The sequence below is a fragment of the Pempheris klunzingeri genome, chromosome 21, assembly GCF_042242105.1.
Source record: "Pempheris klunzingeri isolate RE-2024b chromosome 21, fPemKlu1.hap1, whole genome shotgun sequence".
NCBI classification, from domain to species: Eukaryota; Metazoa; Chordata; class Actinopteri; order Acropomatiformes; family Pempheridae; genus Pempheris; species Pempheris klunzingeri.
In genome coordinates this window covers 7,946,129-7,963,990 of record NC_092032.1, presented here as the reverse complement: position 1 = coordinate 7,963,990, position 17,862 = coordinate 7,946,129, and positions in this window count along the sequence as shown.

The following is a 17,862-nucleotide window of genomic DNA, read 5'->3' as shown; positions in this document are numbered from 1 at the left end:
ACCACTGTGAAGCAAACACACACATGCGCAGATATGTGTGTGCTCAATCTCACTAAATAGTGCATGCACACATGCAGACAGATAGATGACCACAGAAACACATACATACACATATGCAGACCCCACGTAGCCCCTGGTTCAGACAAGACACACCACTAAACACTGGCTGGTTAGCATGAGAAGAAGGCCACACAAGGACTCAAACAGTTTTTCGTCTGGTACAATCACACTGTTGCTACAGGCTCTAACCGCACACACACACACACACACACACACACACACATTGTATGAACATTAAGACCTTTCTTCCTTTTTGAAGTACAATGACATGTTTATTTAATTGAACTTATATTCTGTTCTGTCTTGTTTTTCGCTTTGAAAATACATCACAGTACTGGACTTTGACATTTGTCATTTATAAATTGTCCAATTTATCCAGTAAACTATTGCAACAAGATAACAAGAATATCATGATGTACTAATGCAAAGTCAAAGATTTCTTTGAAATATCAGTAATATGAACTTCACTAAGTGTAAGTTAATGGTCAATTTAAAATGATAATGACAGTATGAAATGTTTGGACACTTAGAGTGGCAAAAGTGGGGAGAATGTCAAGGTTGTTTAAAATATTTGTAAAATCAGTAGAGTGCCCTACTTTCTGATAAACCTGGTAATAATAGAAGATAATCATCAGTGCTGTTCAAGCTAATATCCACCACCAGATCATTTTTTTACAGGATTTAATTAATTTCTCTCTGATTGACCTGGCCTGGCCTTGAATCCTGTCGGTAGGGGGTCACAGGTATCTGCACGCACTGCTTTGAAAGAATATATATGGATAAATAATGCCTGAAACCGCTGATACGAATTACAATAAATGAATAAATAAGTCTTACATGTCACGTGACATTTCTGAGTAATACAACAGATACCCACTTCACTAAACTCTGCATTTAGACACGCATGAATCAGTTTTGTGCGGAGAAAAGTGTGTGTACGTGCGCGTGTGTGTGTCTTTATATGTGTATCCATGCTTTCACAGGTATTGTGTTGCAACTGGTCGCCTGTCCTTGAAACACTGAGCACGCTAGCAACCCCTTCCTAGCCGCTCTGAAAGGAAACAGAGGAGAAAAGGCCAGATGATTAGATGGATATCATAGCGTTAGACACGTGTAGCTGAGACTTGATGAGTAAGGTACAGAGAAGTGCGTGTGTGTGTGTGTGTGTGTGTGTGTGTGTGTGTGTGTGTGTGTGTGTGTGTGTGTGTGTGTGTGTGTGTGTGTGTGTGTGTGTGTGTGAAGGCGGGGAGGAAAGGGTGAAAGGGAAGCTGATGAATATCAAATGAACAGAGGAGAGGTCTGTAAGTCGAGCCTTGCATCTTTTCGCCTGCTTTGTGTGTATGTACGTGTGTGTTTGAGTGTGTGTATGTGAGCCTGTGTGTAAGGGCAGGGGTGGGGGTGTTTTGTTGTTCTCTTCGAATGAATAGAATGGGAGTTGATTATAGTGTGAGTCAAGAGAGGTGTGTGTGTGTGTGTGTGTGTGTGTGTGTGTGTGTGTGTGTCTGTGTGCGTGTAGGTGTGTGTGTCTGCGTGTGTGTTTAAGTGTGTGAGGGCTGTGTTTAAGCACCACCTAGTGCTCGAGTGTGGCACCTCACCTGTGAAGTAAATCATAACACCTCTACTGTTCCAACCAGGAGTTAAAGCCTGAAACAGTATTATTAGATGATACATTACGGATGAGCATAAATAAGTTGGTTATTTCTATCTCATTCATTTACAAATGTTTAAAAGCTTCAAAAACTCGTACAGATTTTACTACACGATATTAGTTATATAAAGTATTGCAAACATTATGCTACTAAATAATTTAGAACGTTCAAAAACCTCTTCAGTATCACTATAATGCTATAGAGACATTAAGCATGTGACATGGCCCTTGGAGAGGAAAATGCTACCGAAATCGCTCCCACATAACACCTTCTGACTATTGTAAGATTTAGGGGCTATGGTGAGACGGAGATAATGTCACAGTCGATTCTTCACTCATCTGACAATCACCACCAGCCACCAGATAAGAGGCATGAGGAGAGCCCAGGATAATTATGGCACACATGGCTTAGCAAACTTTCCCCCCTTTCGCCCGCTCATTTCAATGTGCCCTTGAATACAGTATACTGTCAACACACATCCATCGCAGTCGGCTTACTCCAACTTAGCACCACAGCCCCATCAAGCCCTTCCAAACAGGCTGGTGACAGTGATGTGAGGCTGTCGTGCTGGATCAAGGTAATTCAGTCTGAGCCCCCGCCCTATCCCCCGCCTCCCCGCCCTCCAACCCCTCCACCCCCACCCCCGTTGTCAGTCGAGCGCGCCGTGACCCTCGGGCCTTCAGATTCAGCTCCCCAGACCTGTTTATTTTTATCACAACAATGAAAATTAGCATGATGCTGAACGCCTATGCACACTGCACGCCTCCAAGGCTGTTTGTGTGCTGTGTGTGTGTGTGTGTGTGTGTGCGTATTTATTTGATCACACTGTGTGTGTGTGTGTGTGTGTGTGCGCGTGTGTGTGTGTGTGTGGGCTGGAGTGACAGTGTCACCTTCTTATCATGGGGCCAATGTTGTGTAGACAGGGAGATTTAGCTGAGAGATTGAGGGGGCTTGGTGGTTACTACTGTGTGCTCTGACAGGTATCACCAATACAAGGATTATCAAAACAAAGATTCCATAAAACTGTCAGAATGAGCGAAGTGTCCCATGGCGGTTTTGCAGAAGAAACGTCAAAATTACTGATCATACGGTTTCTTTGTACCTTATCTCATTTGGTTTTAACGTCAAAGTGATTTCATTCACATTCAGATATGCATCGTGGACTGAGTTTGTTTTGGTGTGTGCGTGTTTGAAAAAGTTTACTGTTTGTAGCTACAGTTTGAAGCTGTTTTGTATTTTGATGGATGTGTTCCTCGTAAGACTTCATCAAAAAGTAGGTTAACTACAAAAGAAAGCCTGTTTCATTATAATTCAAAATGAAGGCATTCTCTTTATTGCTTTTTTCATATAATATCAGTAATTGACAGAATTTCCATCAGAGGAATGTAATGTAACCAAACAATTAAGCCTAATTAGAACTTAAAAGAACCTAAAATTGATTTGTTATACTGCGTCTATTTTACAATTCTCTGTAATACAATTAAATTCAATTGCTTCAGTGAACTGTGAGATATGTTTTTCTGGCTTATTACACACTGGTGTTTCACCCAGCTTCTGTTTTTATTCACACGCATTTTTTTTCTTCAGTTTTTCCATTTACTGACTGAAATTGCTGAAATCTATATGTTACATAATTTTCTTGTTTCTCAGATAATGCAGCACAATTTGAGGGATCAGACACAACAATGGCTCCACCGACTATCCTCAGTTTTTGCACACTGGGCCTTTAGCATGACTGCAGGGACGTTGAGTGATACAGTTTTAAACATTTAGTCTCAGCCGGGGCTGAGAAATACTTCACCAGTCAGTCTGGCTGGGTGGATGGAGCTGAGACAGATGTTTAACGCTTTGCCTGCCTGCACACACACAGACAAAACCATAACGGCCCTGCACACAGATGTGCATGAGCTCATAGCAGCGTGCTCTATCCCTCATTCCACCATACACACATACACACACACTCCAGTGGAAGCATTTTCCATCGTGACTGACAGCAGTGATGGAGGTGAAGATAAGCCTGATTAATTGGGAGGATGGGTGGGAGAGGGAGGCTACACAGAGGCTACGCTGCAGTGCCTCAGCAATGCCTCTGTGGCATCGCATGCCACTACTCAAACAATTTGTCAACACTGTTGAACGACATTTATTGACTGCAGCCATGGTCTCCATTTTGCAAAGTGGTATTTTGTCATATCTGAAAAATGGCCCTCCTGAATCACCTTCGACACTCAGCTCTGAAGTTTTTTCTCCTTTTGCTATCCCCTGTGTAATGTGACAGAAGAGGATGGTGGTTCAGAGCACCAGACAGCAAAAGGTCAATGCAACTACCTGTCTTTATAATGAAAGACACATGTGCCTTTTGTTCATAATACATGGAAACCGATTCCTCTCTTTATACAGTAACCTGCGATAGAGTTAATCCAGCGGGAGCTCACACAGCTTGGTGAATCTCAATGGGACCACCTAGTCTGCAGTTTCATAACACTGAATCTTGAACATGTACTTTGAATTTGTAAAAATCTAAGCATTTGTGAGCCTTAGTTGTATTTTTTTCTAAAGAGAAAAAAAAAAACATTTCCAAGATGCATTTCATAAAATGCACATTTTAACAGATATGTGTTAATAATGTTGGCAGCCTGAGCTAAGCTCTTACCAAGACTTGCTGAAGAATAATGTAATGCTGAAACCTAACTGAACAATATTGGTGCAATATTTTGAGCATATGTAAACCTGCACTGTATCAAATATTTACTTTATATTCAGCCATACAGATAATGCCATTTGCAAACCAAAACAATACAGAGAGCTTCAAATTCTCACCTCTGGTCTCCTTATTCAATATGTAACGGATAAACGTTTTAGTAATCCAATGTTGATGCTGGATTTTAGTCTGCAGCTCTAAGCATCCCACCATGCAATCTGCCTAATTTAGCTTACTTTTTAAGTAACTGCTTGGTTTTTGGTCTTCTCTTCTACTGAATAAGGTGAATAATCAGACAAACTCTTAAAAAGTGAGAATAGTCCTTTACAATATGAGGTTGGGGTACAGTCAAGGGGATTAACAGGGTAATGCATGACTATTATGACTATGATTTGGCTTTAAATACATATCTTGGTCTGGGCTGAGTTGATTATTTGCTCTCAGTGTTTTCAAATCGCGACTTCTGACATTCATCTCCCACAATAAGATTATCAGCCCTGTCGATTCAAGATTTTGGTAATGCAATCTGCATTATCGAGAACTTTTCCCCCCAAACATATGTTCGACAAACGCAGTTCAGTTGTGTGGTTTCATTATGATTCAAGAATTCCTGAGAGCACTCATTCAAAACTGCAGGGAGAAAGACAGATATGGCAGAGCAGTGAAGATCCATTCAAATATGATTATAACTGAATTAATAGACATTGACGTTTGTGTTTGTTCCAATGTGGTGAACAGCCCAGCATTTCCTGCCAATGGGTCCATGGATGACACTAATACCTTGTAATCAAAGGAAATGTGTATAGCTCCACAAGCATTACATTCAGATTTTGTCTCTCTCGTTTTCTTACTTCACTCTTGTTTGTTTCGGTGTAATGCAGATCAGTTCTGGGTTTATTTTCTACCCTCAAAGCTGAATCTTTTATTTGATTTGCGGTGGAAAAAAAAAAAAAATCATCATCCCGGTGAAATTACATCCACATGGCAGAGGCTCTGAGCTCGTACTGTAGCTTGGTTGGCATTGACAACAAGTCATGCCACGATGACAAAACAAGGATAAGAACAACTGAGGAGTTGTTTTCCAAAACACCAAGCTTCTATTTTAGGTAATAAATTATTAAATGAAGGCCATTACTCATTATGTTTAAAATATAGAAACATTTAGAACAGGAGTCTTTGATTCACTAATGCGTTAATACTTCAACTCTCCCTTCATGGGTGTTAAGGTAAGCAGTGAAGATCAAAGTAGCACAAGTGACTGATGCTAAAAGCACAACCTTAGAAAGTGTAAAAATGTGACACTTGAGCAATGCAATTCATTTATCCATAAAGTCTTTGCACGTATACTATCAAAATGGTTATTTCTCTAACTTGGTTTGATAAAAACTATTCAACATACATACATGTAGAAAGGTTATATATTAATATTTATACAGGGCACATAACACCGACTGTACAGAGTTGCAAGGCGCTCCCACTTAATCATTCATTGTGTCCTCTTCACCTCAGGATGTGGTTGACATGGCATGAAGGGATCTAGATGCGCTCTCATATCTATCACCGAGCGACTTTTCTTCCATTTTCTTCTCTAATGCCTGTGAAGACAGTTCACCCTCAGGAAAGAGGCGGCTACGTTTTCACCTCTTCCGAAAGCAGAGGAGGGAATTAACCAGTTGAAAGGTTATGTGGTAAGTCAACATTAGCTTTTCGGCTTACCTCAGTGATTGAGCCCTGTAATTATATGACAAAACTCTTAAGTCTTATTGGTGGAATCCGTGTCTCTCCTTATCCTTTAACTTTGACCCAATAAACCTCAGAAGTAATTTGCTTTTCATAAATACATGACTTCTTGTTTGAACTAGTAACGGGCAATTTGTTATTAGGTCAGTGAAGTAAAAAAAAATACAGTATTTGCATTTAGGGGTGTCCTACTAGTATGATGGACTGCTGGTGGATTTTCTGTCTGCTTGCAGCATTGTGGAGGTTTTTTTTCTTGGGCTTTTGCATTCCCAATAACTGTCACTGTTTAGCATTTAATCACACATAACTGCCTTTAGGGTCATCTTTAAACAATTATATCTGTATAGGGAGTCATAGTAAAAGCTTAAAACTCATAACCTTAATGGGGCCATTTTCTGAACTAGAATCCCTATAATCGAAATTTTAGTGGATTTACCTCATGACAATGCAGGGTAACTATGAGCCCTTACAGAGCTCCTAATCCTTGAGAAAACAATCTAGATACAAACAGAGTCTGTATTATTGCTAATATTTACTATTTACCTTAGAACTGGGACATGATGTCCCCCACTGACACTAATCCACAATAAATCAAGGTCTTTTCAGCTAATATTTACAAAGTCAGGAAAGAAAATAGGTCGGTGTCCATCTGGATTTAATAGAGACTGAATTTTCTTGCTTAGGACACACAGTAGGATGACAGAAACCACCCCTGCCATACCATAAAAAACACATTTGTTTGTTACACTTTTTCACATGATGAAGGGACGTGGGATATGCTTTCAGCTCGGTGTTTACAGCAAATTCAAAGATGGCATGCTCTGTGTGCTTTTCTGTATTTTGACAAAAAGGCCAAGTCAAATAGGGAACTACACGTGTTAGCATATGTGTGTTTATCTGTTTATTCAGAGGACGTAATGTTGCCTTTACATCCAATGTTCAACCGATGACTGCATTTTTTTTTTTCAACAGTAAAAGTCAATGTTTATTCAAGATCCAACCCAATCTCCCAGCATGCAGTGGGTGTAAGGCAAGGTATACCCTGTACAGGTTGCAATCTATTACTGAGTCAAGTCTAAATACATGAAGTAAAACAATGTTGAACAAAGGACTCCACTTCATGAAGTCAAATAATTATTATTATATTGTATGTCACAATCATGTTGGCAAAAAAGTAAGCAAAGTCTTGCAAGTTTGTCGTGTTATTTTCGTGTTAAAGGCAGAATGAATAGGATTTATTTGTAGGTTGTGGTTTTTTTGCGAATCCATACATTGTTTTTTTTTTTGGGGGGGGGGGTTCTACTCATCTACTCATTCTGCCTGTAAGGTTTACTTCAGTTTAGATTTGCCACAGCAGACAGTGTGCAGTCAATCGACAGCCAATCATTGTCTGCTGGAGACTTCTGCTTGTACTCCATTACCTTCTTGCTGTTGAACATAGCTCATTAAATCTCACTTTTCCATACCACTTGTCCCAGTAAATAAAGTTGTTGTTGGTGCATGCTGCCTTCATGATCTTCTCTCTCACTCTCTCTCTCTCTGTCCGTCTCTTTCCCACTTTCCTTCTTTCTCTCTCTCCTTCCCTCACAACGCAGTGTTCGGAGGTAATTGAAAATGTGATCCATGAAGTCACAAGCGCAATTTAACTCAAAGCCTACCCATGTTAGCGCTCCCACTCGTAACAGGTCAAAGAATGAAATTAATTTTTAAAAAGGCGACCCATGAAATTGCACTATGATAGATGGGGTGTAAAAGCAATATTTTAATACATTTATGGCTATATATTTTCCATCCCCCCTGACATGGAAACACTTCTGTGTTGAAAGATAGTGATAGAGTGTTATTTGAGTTCATTAGGAGAATGAGAGGAAGTGTAGTATCAGCAGGGTAAATTTTAAACGAAGGAATATGCTCTTGTGAAAGAAGAACCCTTGAAGTAACATTTAAAACCCTTCACTACTCACTCAGGTAAGCATTTCAGTTCATCATCAAAGCTAAAAAGACTGACACTGCACAGTAAAATGGCAACATGCAATGCAGATTTATAGATGCTGTACAAACATACTAAGAAATGCTGTGAGCTGAAATCATGAAATAATTACGTACCCATAAGAGCCAGGTACAAATTATGCAATTTTGGCACAGGTTTTCTACTTTGGGTCCTGTCATTACAGTATATCAACATTTACTCAAAATGTCTGCTTACTAGCATTGTTCTGTTCTATGTTCAACTCTTTGCTAAATTCAGATCATGTGCACAGAGGGTAAGTCAAATGTCAGATGGTCCAGGGCACAAGGAAAAACTGGTCGGTCATTTCTATTGGGAATAAAAAGGCCCAAGTACGTCAGTAAGTAAGCATGACATTTCTTAGAATGGCAGCACACATCTGAGACCATTTCAACCTCTTAAGTTCACACCACCTACCCAAAGAAAGCTCTCCAAAGCAGCGCTCCTATTCTTAGAAACATTTTTGCATACAGGACCTGGCTGATACAGTAAGCAGGAGCCAATCTGCAGACCTCTCAAAGGTCCCTCACCAACTGTCACCTCCACACCTCAGAGAGGAGGCGAGGGCGATGTGGAGGATTCTGGAGGACGACCGAGGTGCTGAAGGGGCAGCTGCCTTCGCTTCGGTCTGAGTCCTCTGACCCACTTTCCCACCTCTTCCACCTCCCACGAATTCCCCTCCGCCATCTCCTCTCCCGCTTTCTTGCTCAAGATTAATGGTGTGAACCCAAACCTGCTGGCAAACTGGATGTAAGGAAGATATCTGAGGTAAGGCCTGACAGAAGTTTGGAGTGCAGGATAGGAGTGCTGTGTGTATGACCACTTTGTGCTCAAATAAATATGGCAGGTCCATAGGGACTGTCCTTACAGTGAAGACACCTTATTGTGGGAGCCAGCAAGAAGCTGTAGCTCATATTTCACTCTCTCGGAGCTGCAGAGTTCTCTGTCTTTCACTCTGTCTGTCTCTCTGCCTTGGTGCCTTCAGGGGGAAAAGGCAAATTCTCAAGGCCTGAAAGTATGTGAGAAGACTTGGTTGGACAGAAGTTCAAGATGTCATAGAAGAGAAGTTGTGTTTCGACACGAAGCCTTGTTTGTGCTCATCCCCAAACCTGTCAGGAGGTCGTTTGATGTTGTATTTAGGCGATGTCCTCAGGCACTGTGTTTATGTTAGCTTCCATATGGATTAGCCTCATATAACTTGGCCTTGCCTGAGATTATCCATCAACAGAAGATGCAGCTATGCTGTTGTCAAATTCATCTACTGTCTCTTATTCTCAAATATATTCCTTGCTCAGGGAAAATGTGCCCTCACTGGGACTGGAATTAATGACATGGTCCAAGAAGAATTCGTCAATATAATTACTCCAGGGGGGAAAAAGTTTTCTACAGAGCAGAATGTTTCTCAAATCACCACCATACCTCCACCTGCATAATTGATAGAGTCCTCATGATTAAGCTAATGAGGCTCAGAGCTTAAGTCCTATCCAGCAGCCCCTAATTACAAATATGTAATATCCCCCTTTGCTTCAATTAGCATTAGAACAGAAGGTTAAGAATCATTCAATATTCATGCGGACGGTGAACTTCAAGGTTAAGGAGACTGGTCATTTAACCTCAGCTTTAAAATAAAAGTCATTTTCGTTAATTGTCTCTGATGAGAGCCACTAACTATATAGCTGTGGGAGGTGCTTCATCAACTTTTACGCAGGTAAAAGCGAAATATTATTGCCTTATTCTACCTTTTGTGTTTGGGGATGCTTCCTCTCATTAAAGCGAGTTGAGAATAAAACATTCATGCACTTTGAGATGCATTACTGGGTTTTGTGTTAGTGATTTCGATGTTTTCAGGAACTATAATTTTGCTGGTATTTCTTTGTTATTTATCTCTTCACATATTTTCCTTCCCTGAGCCAAGCAGGTGTGTGACGTAAGGGAGCCGTGCTGTCAAACTTGTGGAGAGATGGTTTCTGATTGACAGCCCTGCGGGCGATGGGCGTAATAGCGCATCATGGGAAAGCTCTCCGCAGACTTGTAAGGGCCGCTCTCTTATCTGATGAAGGTTCAGTGAATACTGGATCAAACGGCAAGGTGTGCGTGTGTATAGATTTGTGTTTTGTGCAACATATACTACCTTGTTCAGAGGGTATTTTTCCTTCATGCTTTGTCTGTTATTTTTGAAGGGTCAGTGTGCATTGAAATGGTTAAAAACAGTGTAACATACCAGTATGAAGCAATGCACGAATTACGCTTGTGTTCTCAGACCGAGCTTAAAATATTACTATTATTGCAGTCATCATTTCTATTTTTAGTAATGGTCTATGGTAAGGAGAGACATTAGAGTTGCATGGAACAGGAGCTTTAACTTTGTTCTTGCTTGAGTCCACCTCCTCCAAATTGTGTCTGACCATTGACTGGGGATTTGACAAGGGACTGCATTGGCCTTGTGTCAGCAGTGGAGACCACAGAGTAGGGCCTGAGACTCAGAGACTGGGCTCGGAGCCCATAGCCTGGAGGCTGGAGGCCCGGGACTGCACCCACTGGCCTAAGCCAGCCCAGCCCAGCACAGCCTCAACCAGCCCATCCCAGCTCTGCTCAGCCCCCTCCTCCCTGTGGCCTCCCTGCACCTTCACCAGCTGCGCTTTTCTGGCTCCAGCTGCTAGGTGTATATGTGTGTATGCTACCCGCCCTTTCCAAACCCCCCCTTTCCCTTCTATCTCTTGCTTTTTCCTACTCTGGTTTTCCCTTGTTCTCTTATTTTCTCATTCCTGATTTGTCCTCTCACTGTGTGTCTGCCTCATCCTCTCTTTTTTTATCCTCTCTGCTTCTCATCCTCCCCTCCCTTGCCAGACACAGGGGCTGTAATAGTGCCCAGCAATTACTGAGTTGGCATGTGCTGCATTGTTTACTCACAGTCCTATTCCTACTGGACTTTATTAAAACACCATCTGCTGTCAGCTCTGGAATGGTAGAAGAGGTGGTGGAGGAGGAGATGGAAGAGGAAGGCAATGGGAGAAAAGCGATAGATTTGGCTGCAGAATGGAAGGAGAATGGCTGGACTCACGTGGAGAGCGCGAGCTGCCACGGTGGTCTCTTGTCGGAAGGACATCGATAGTACATAAGACAGAGGAAGCTAAATGAGATTTTTGGTGCAAACAAAGGGTCTGTTAATAGGAACAAACTGAGTGTCAGTTCCAGGAGATCCAAGGATAAAGTTTGTGGAACATATCGTATTTCCAAGGCCTTGAAAGTGCGTGTGAAATCTGTAAAACTCTTTAAACCAGTAAAAACTGTTTAATATCATCTTTTTGTTTTGGATAGTCCCTGGTCTATGACTGGTGATTTTCATTTGACCAAAGGAACCTGCAGGCAGATGACAGAGATCCTTTACCAGACCTGTCTGTCACATAGAGTGACTCAGGTGCTAAATGGCATGTGAGATAATAACAGCATGCCTGTTTATGAACAATCACATAACCTCTCTCTGTAACGCACACACATGCACATATAGAGCCATGCTGGGTAATAATGCTGTAGGCCCGCCCATGTAATGACATTTTGATGGTTATTTCATTAGCTGTAATTTGTTGTGGGACATGCCATTTCGGACGAGAGCCTGGATTGATTGGATAGTCGTTGAGAGGAGGCGGGCTGGACCCACTACAAGCTGGATCAATTAGTCAATTATTGCAGAGGCTTGGTGTGAACTGGCATATTATGAGTGTGTGTTCTCAGGTGTGTGCTGTGTGTTTCACATACTCAAAATGTGGTTACAAATGATTATTTTTTCCCTAATACAATGAAAGCCGTCTGTCTAGTTTTCTAGCTTTTCAATTCAAATACAAAATCGCATGATGCATTTCTTGGGCTTAACTCAGTCTGGGGCAAAAAGTACCCTATCTTACAGTGATATTGATAAGAATGCAGGACAGTTCTACAAAACAAACAACACATTGAAAACATATACAAAAATCTAAAGTTAAAATCATTCTCAAGATATAGCTCCAGAGCATATCTCACAAGTTGCTCCTTAAATATTGGCAAACAATTCTTGCCACTGACATCTAAAGAGGGTCAAATCTAAATTTCTGAATCATTTTTCACAAACAATACGTGCAAAAACCAAGTGAAATGTTCAATTTCTGGTATTTGTGGCTAATCTGTAGCATTTCCTAACTGGGGCCCATAATAATATCAACCAATGTCTCATTATGTTTTCTAATTTATACCAGGCACTGAAGCAATCATTGTCAGGCTATTAAACTAATGACATGCTGACCGTTTAACAGCCAAGGCTGATCCTTCATGCTGTCCATACAGGGTGAAGTCTAGTGGCTCACAGCGAATGTTTATTTGTGCTCCAGAAATGTCTGTGGGGATCAGTGAGGTGGAAGACACAAGCGCACTCACACAGATACATGCGTAAGCATAACATGCAATCATAAGGTCCTTCTGGATGCTCTGTGGTCAGTCTGGTTCACAGAACTCTGTCATTGTAATTGGAGGCATATACTGTAGGAAAGTAAAGGCTGGCTGAGGGAAGATGATGAAGAGAGGTTAATGGGGGAACTTGTTTAGGAAGCTATACCTCAGCTGGGCAGTAAAGTGAACTCAGGGCCTCATTTGTGCACTGTGAATTAGCCCCGTGTCTCTGCTGATGTTCACAACAGACAGAATCTTCGCATCACGGAAAACAATGAACAACTAAGATGCAGTGTACCTTTCCTATTCATATATTTCATATACGAAAAAAACGGGAATCATATTATGAGGTCTGTGGACATTTTTCACTTAACTGTAGTAAAAGAATTGCCATAATCATCAAACTTAAATAAAATAATAACATGAATTATATTTAAATAAAAAGAATTCTCTAAACTGTATGGGAATGTCACGCTGTGTAGATTCATGTAATTGACAAATCTTCACCATACACTGCTGAAAATATCATTTCACTGCATTGTATAAATACCTTCTTAACCGTCTGAATACATTTGGCTTTTTATGCCAAAAACATGTAATTATGCAGCATAATGTAATTTTACTGTAGGGGATTGACCAGAGTCATGTTGTGCATTTATTGATATTGATATATTCAGTTGCAAATGAGATAAATAGATACAAAAGATACACAGTGGAAACAAAAATCCTATTTGAGGCATAGACAGCAGATATCACACTTGCAGTCATGAGTTATTCATGCATTAGAGATATTGTGGATTGACAGCACAATTATGTCAGAGGGTATTACGCATCAGCAACCATGTCGTGCCCCCTGGACAGGCACATACACCACAGTACAGAGAGAAAACAGAAGGGTGTCTGAGGTGAATTATTTCTGGCTGCAAAATTGCAGTAGTCTGAATACAAAAAGCAGCTTACAGATAAAATCTTGAGAGCTGGGCAAAGCAGCAGTCCGACCAGTCAGTATCTTAGTCGACACACGAGGAGCCTTTGACAAAGGTGTAAACTTACCTTACAAGTGAAAAATGTGCCATCTCTTGCAGCAGTGTTTGGTGTGTGTTTCTTAACAATACAATGTCTCTGTATTACAGATTGGGGGAGCGCAGCTCAGACATGTGTGCATGTGTGTGAGAGTGTGCCATACCGCACAAGCAGATCCTCTGTGGCAGCCCTCAGCTGGTGATGCTTTCAGGAGGTAGGAGGTCAAAGGTCAGACCATGGTTCATTATGGCCTGCCATCTTTCAGTCTCCGAAGACGCCAATGCCCCACTGTCAGCAGCACTGCATGACACAAAAAGATCAATTGAAGGATTATTGTCATATAATTAACAAACAGGAAAATGTGAAAACTACACCCAAATATGTACCGATCCAATCTGACTATAAAGTGCAATTCAAACTACACAAATTGAATTAAATAACTAATACTGACTAATCTTATTAAATAATAAATAGAACTTTGGTGACAGAGATTCACCTGCTCCATATAAGGAGAATGATCAGCCATGGCAAGGCAGGATACAGTACTGTAACTGAACCATGGTACACAGAGGTGTTGTACACTTGTCTCCAGTAGAGTGTAGTTATCTTTAATGAGAGTGAAATCACTGTCTCTTAAAACAGCACATACTGTTTTATAGGTAACATCAGAGCTGCGTTCAAAGCAAGCATCTACCACAACAACAGGATGGACAGCTCACCACTTCCTCCTCCGGTTTATTTTACTTCCTCTATTAACTTCATTTTATTTACTATTAGGTCGTCATGGATATTGTGTACGATAATGCAATATAAACAAAACAGGGGCGTCTGTGTCGATGCTGTGATAGTTTAACACAAACATGCATCAACAAGAACGGCGCCACCTATTTCCAATAAAAGCCACTGAAAAATGAAATTCAAGAATTTATTTGTTTAGTTAGCTTGTTTGATTATTTTTGGCAGAGCGATTAAAGCAGCAATCACAATCCCACAATGAAGAGAGACAATAAGTCAGCACCATCATGTGCATCATATCTGAGATTAAACGGATTGATGCAACTGCTGTTACACCATAAAATGGGATTCTGTCGACTGTATGACTCTGCCCCGTCCTAGGGTGTCTTGTAAATCCAAAGTAACCTTTTTCTGTAAATGTTAAAGTTTATATGCATTGAAGTTGTGCCCTGTCAGAAGTCCATCCCTGGCTCTGTAGCACCACATCAGCATTTCTCCATCCTTTAGAAAATGGAGGAGAGCCAGCAGAGGGGCTTTTTGTTACATTCTTATTTAACGTTGTAAAGTGTTAGACGCAATTTTAGGTGAGAAACCGCACTTTAAGCTGTGCATTACAAACAAATACAAGAATTCAATTATCACTCTGCACAGTTCATCAACCAGTGCGACAGGGAGTTAAAAGTAACAAGGCCGGGGTGTCTAGCGCAGTGTCAGCATGTCTCTATCACCTCGGTGATGGAGAGGCCAGCTGAGGATGGACTCTTGTGGCCTGGGACATGTTCCTCCACCCTGTCGCTCCCTACCCTTCCCTCCCCTCGTCCCGCATGCCCTGCCTCCTACAAGCACCTTTTGTGTCAGCTAAATGGGGCTGGATGCACCCCTTTAACTTTGATTTCCATTTTCCATTGTCCGCCCATTGACGGGGAGGGTGACTCCATCTGTGCCTGCCTTGCGTGGTGCCATCCTTTCAATAGGCATATGCTCCACATGTAAGAGCCCTAAACTAGCAAAAGAATGGGTGGAAGGAATAATGATATACAAGGCGGGCCCCTCACTTCATAGAGCGAGAGAGAGATTGAGGAAGAGAGAGAGAAAATACTCCATTCATCAATTTATTGTATAGCCCTTAAAATTCTACAGCCTTTTTATGTATATCCAAGAGCGCAGAAGAGATTACACAAAAGCCCCGACTGAACTGATGGCGTTTTAAATTGCGGTCAAGCTGCTCCACTCGCCTCCTGAACTGTGCTAAAAAAGTGCACGTGTGTTTTACACGAAGGGAGACGCAGCTTGCCCCGCCACCGGCCACAATGAAAACCCCACAGAACAATTGATAACTGTTAACCGAGGTGGCGCGCCGGGTCAGTTTTGACTTGGAAATGTGCAATATGCTGTGAAAACAGCCCCTTGTGTTTGCTCTCCCCCTTCAGATCTTATCTCCACATGTGATAACACCACTTAAGATCTCATACAGTAACACACATTAAGTCATTTCCCTCTCCAAACAAACTGAAGAGGAAAGTCGGTGAAGAAAATAGAAAGTCGAAATTTGGTACTAGATTGTTATTAGCCAGTGAGATCTTTATCTGCAAGCCTGATTTTGATTTTCAGTTTTTTTTTTTTTTCTCATGTTAGGATTATATTTGTCTTGAAACCCAATTTAGCAGGAGAAGGAGCGTAAAACAGGGTGGGAGGAGGTGAAGCTCATGGCTTAATTTGCCTTCCATTCCACTTCATTCATTTACTTATTCATTCATTGCCTCTTTCTCCCTGTCCATCAACCTTATCCTAATCTCTCTCTTTATCCCTCTTCTCCTACTCCTTCCTTGACACCCATGACGCCCACTGCCCCCACACTCACCCTAACGCCGTCTAGCCCCCCTCCCCTCGCCGCTCCTCCTGTTCAGTTATAAGGCTCTATCGATTACAAGCCTGTCGTACAAAACGACCTAATGGAGGGTCAGCTTTAATGTGAGGGGCGGGGGGCCCCAGTCTTGGTAGGAGCTGGGCCCGTGTTTTCAACACTCCTTCCCTCTCCTCCTCCTGTGTCCCCGCTCCCTCCTGCTGGGCTCCACCTTGTCCCTCTTAGCCCCTTTCCATTGGAGAGCGGGGGCAATGAAAAATCAACAGCGGAGCCATCAATCCCCCCCCCCCCCCCACCCCACCCTCCCTTTACAAGGCCCACCGCCGGCTGCAGTGGCTGCCCATGTGCGAGGGTATTTAGTGGGGGCCTGAGAGCTGAAAGGAGAAGCGCTTGGATCAAATGTGTGTGTGGGGGGGGGAGAGGGAACAGAAGGAGCCCTCTCAGGAGGGGTGCTGAGGCCCCGGCTCGTTTTATAGACTCCCCTGAAAGAACGTGATTACAGATCATTATCCAATTGAAGCAGATTGATGGGCTGGGGTCAAAGTAATATAGCTCATAGTGGCTCGGCGAAAGGGGAGGGGTGATAGGAAAGGACGGAGGGCAGCGCAGAAGTGTGGGGTGGGGTGGGGGGGTTGCAGACAGGGTGAAGATGGTATAATGACTGGATTGTCACCACCGAATGGAGCATGGGAAGGGGGAGAGGGAGGAGGAGGAGGAAGACCCAAAGTTGTCGAATGAAAGACTGGGGCTTTTCTTTTTCAGGAATGGGTTGAAGTAGCACAAGTGCTGATGGAGAGGAGAGATGCTGGATTGGCCTTGTCACTCCAGAGGGCAGATAAAGAGATCTTTATGTAGAGGGGAGGCAGGAGAATTTGTCCAGGGTGATTTAGCGGTGTGCCCCCTTGTAAATAATGTGGCTCATTTTACTTTAAGAATCAAGATATGTTACCAAATTAGGCAGATGTTGGATTTTTAAATGGTATATTTAAGTGTTTCATTATTCAATCAGGAAATTGGTATCCATGTATGTAGACATTATGCAGTATTAGTTCTTGAAGAGGCCAGATTCAATAAATGAATTGTCTTTATACAAAAACTGTGTATTTTCACGGTTAAAATTACATTTAAACATAATATTCTAGTCGTTCAATGATTCTTTTTATTCTCTCTTAGATTAGCATGTTTCCAAAAGTTATTAAGTTAAGCATTGGACAAGACAGTTTTGCCATTAGATTTTTTACTTTTTTTTTTACCACCGTCAGCTAATGCCCTGACCTCTTTTTTATGACCATTCGATAGCTTACCAACCTGTGTGCCATTTGCCTGAAACTGTTGTCTTACATAATATCATGCATTACAATGCATGATGTTCCTGACCTTTCCACTGCACTAAAGGTAGATCTCACATGATTATCACCTTATGAGAGCCAAGAGCACGGATCCTGCTCTCCCACTGTTTGACTGTACGTGATGATGGTCAATCTGTATAGCTGTTTACAAAACCTTTCATGACCTCGTGTGTAATTTCAAATGAATTAAACAACAGCAGTGGCAATAATAGAATGTGTTTTGCACTAGTTGGATGCCATGGTGTTAGTCATAGGTTGGATATGTACAGTTTTATTGCCAAAGGCAGGGAAATTTTGATAGTCAGTGGAAGCGA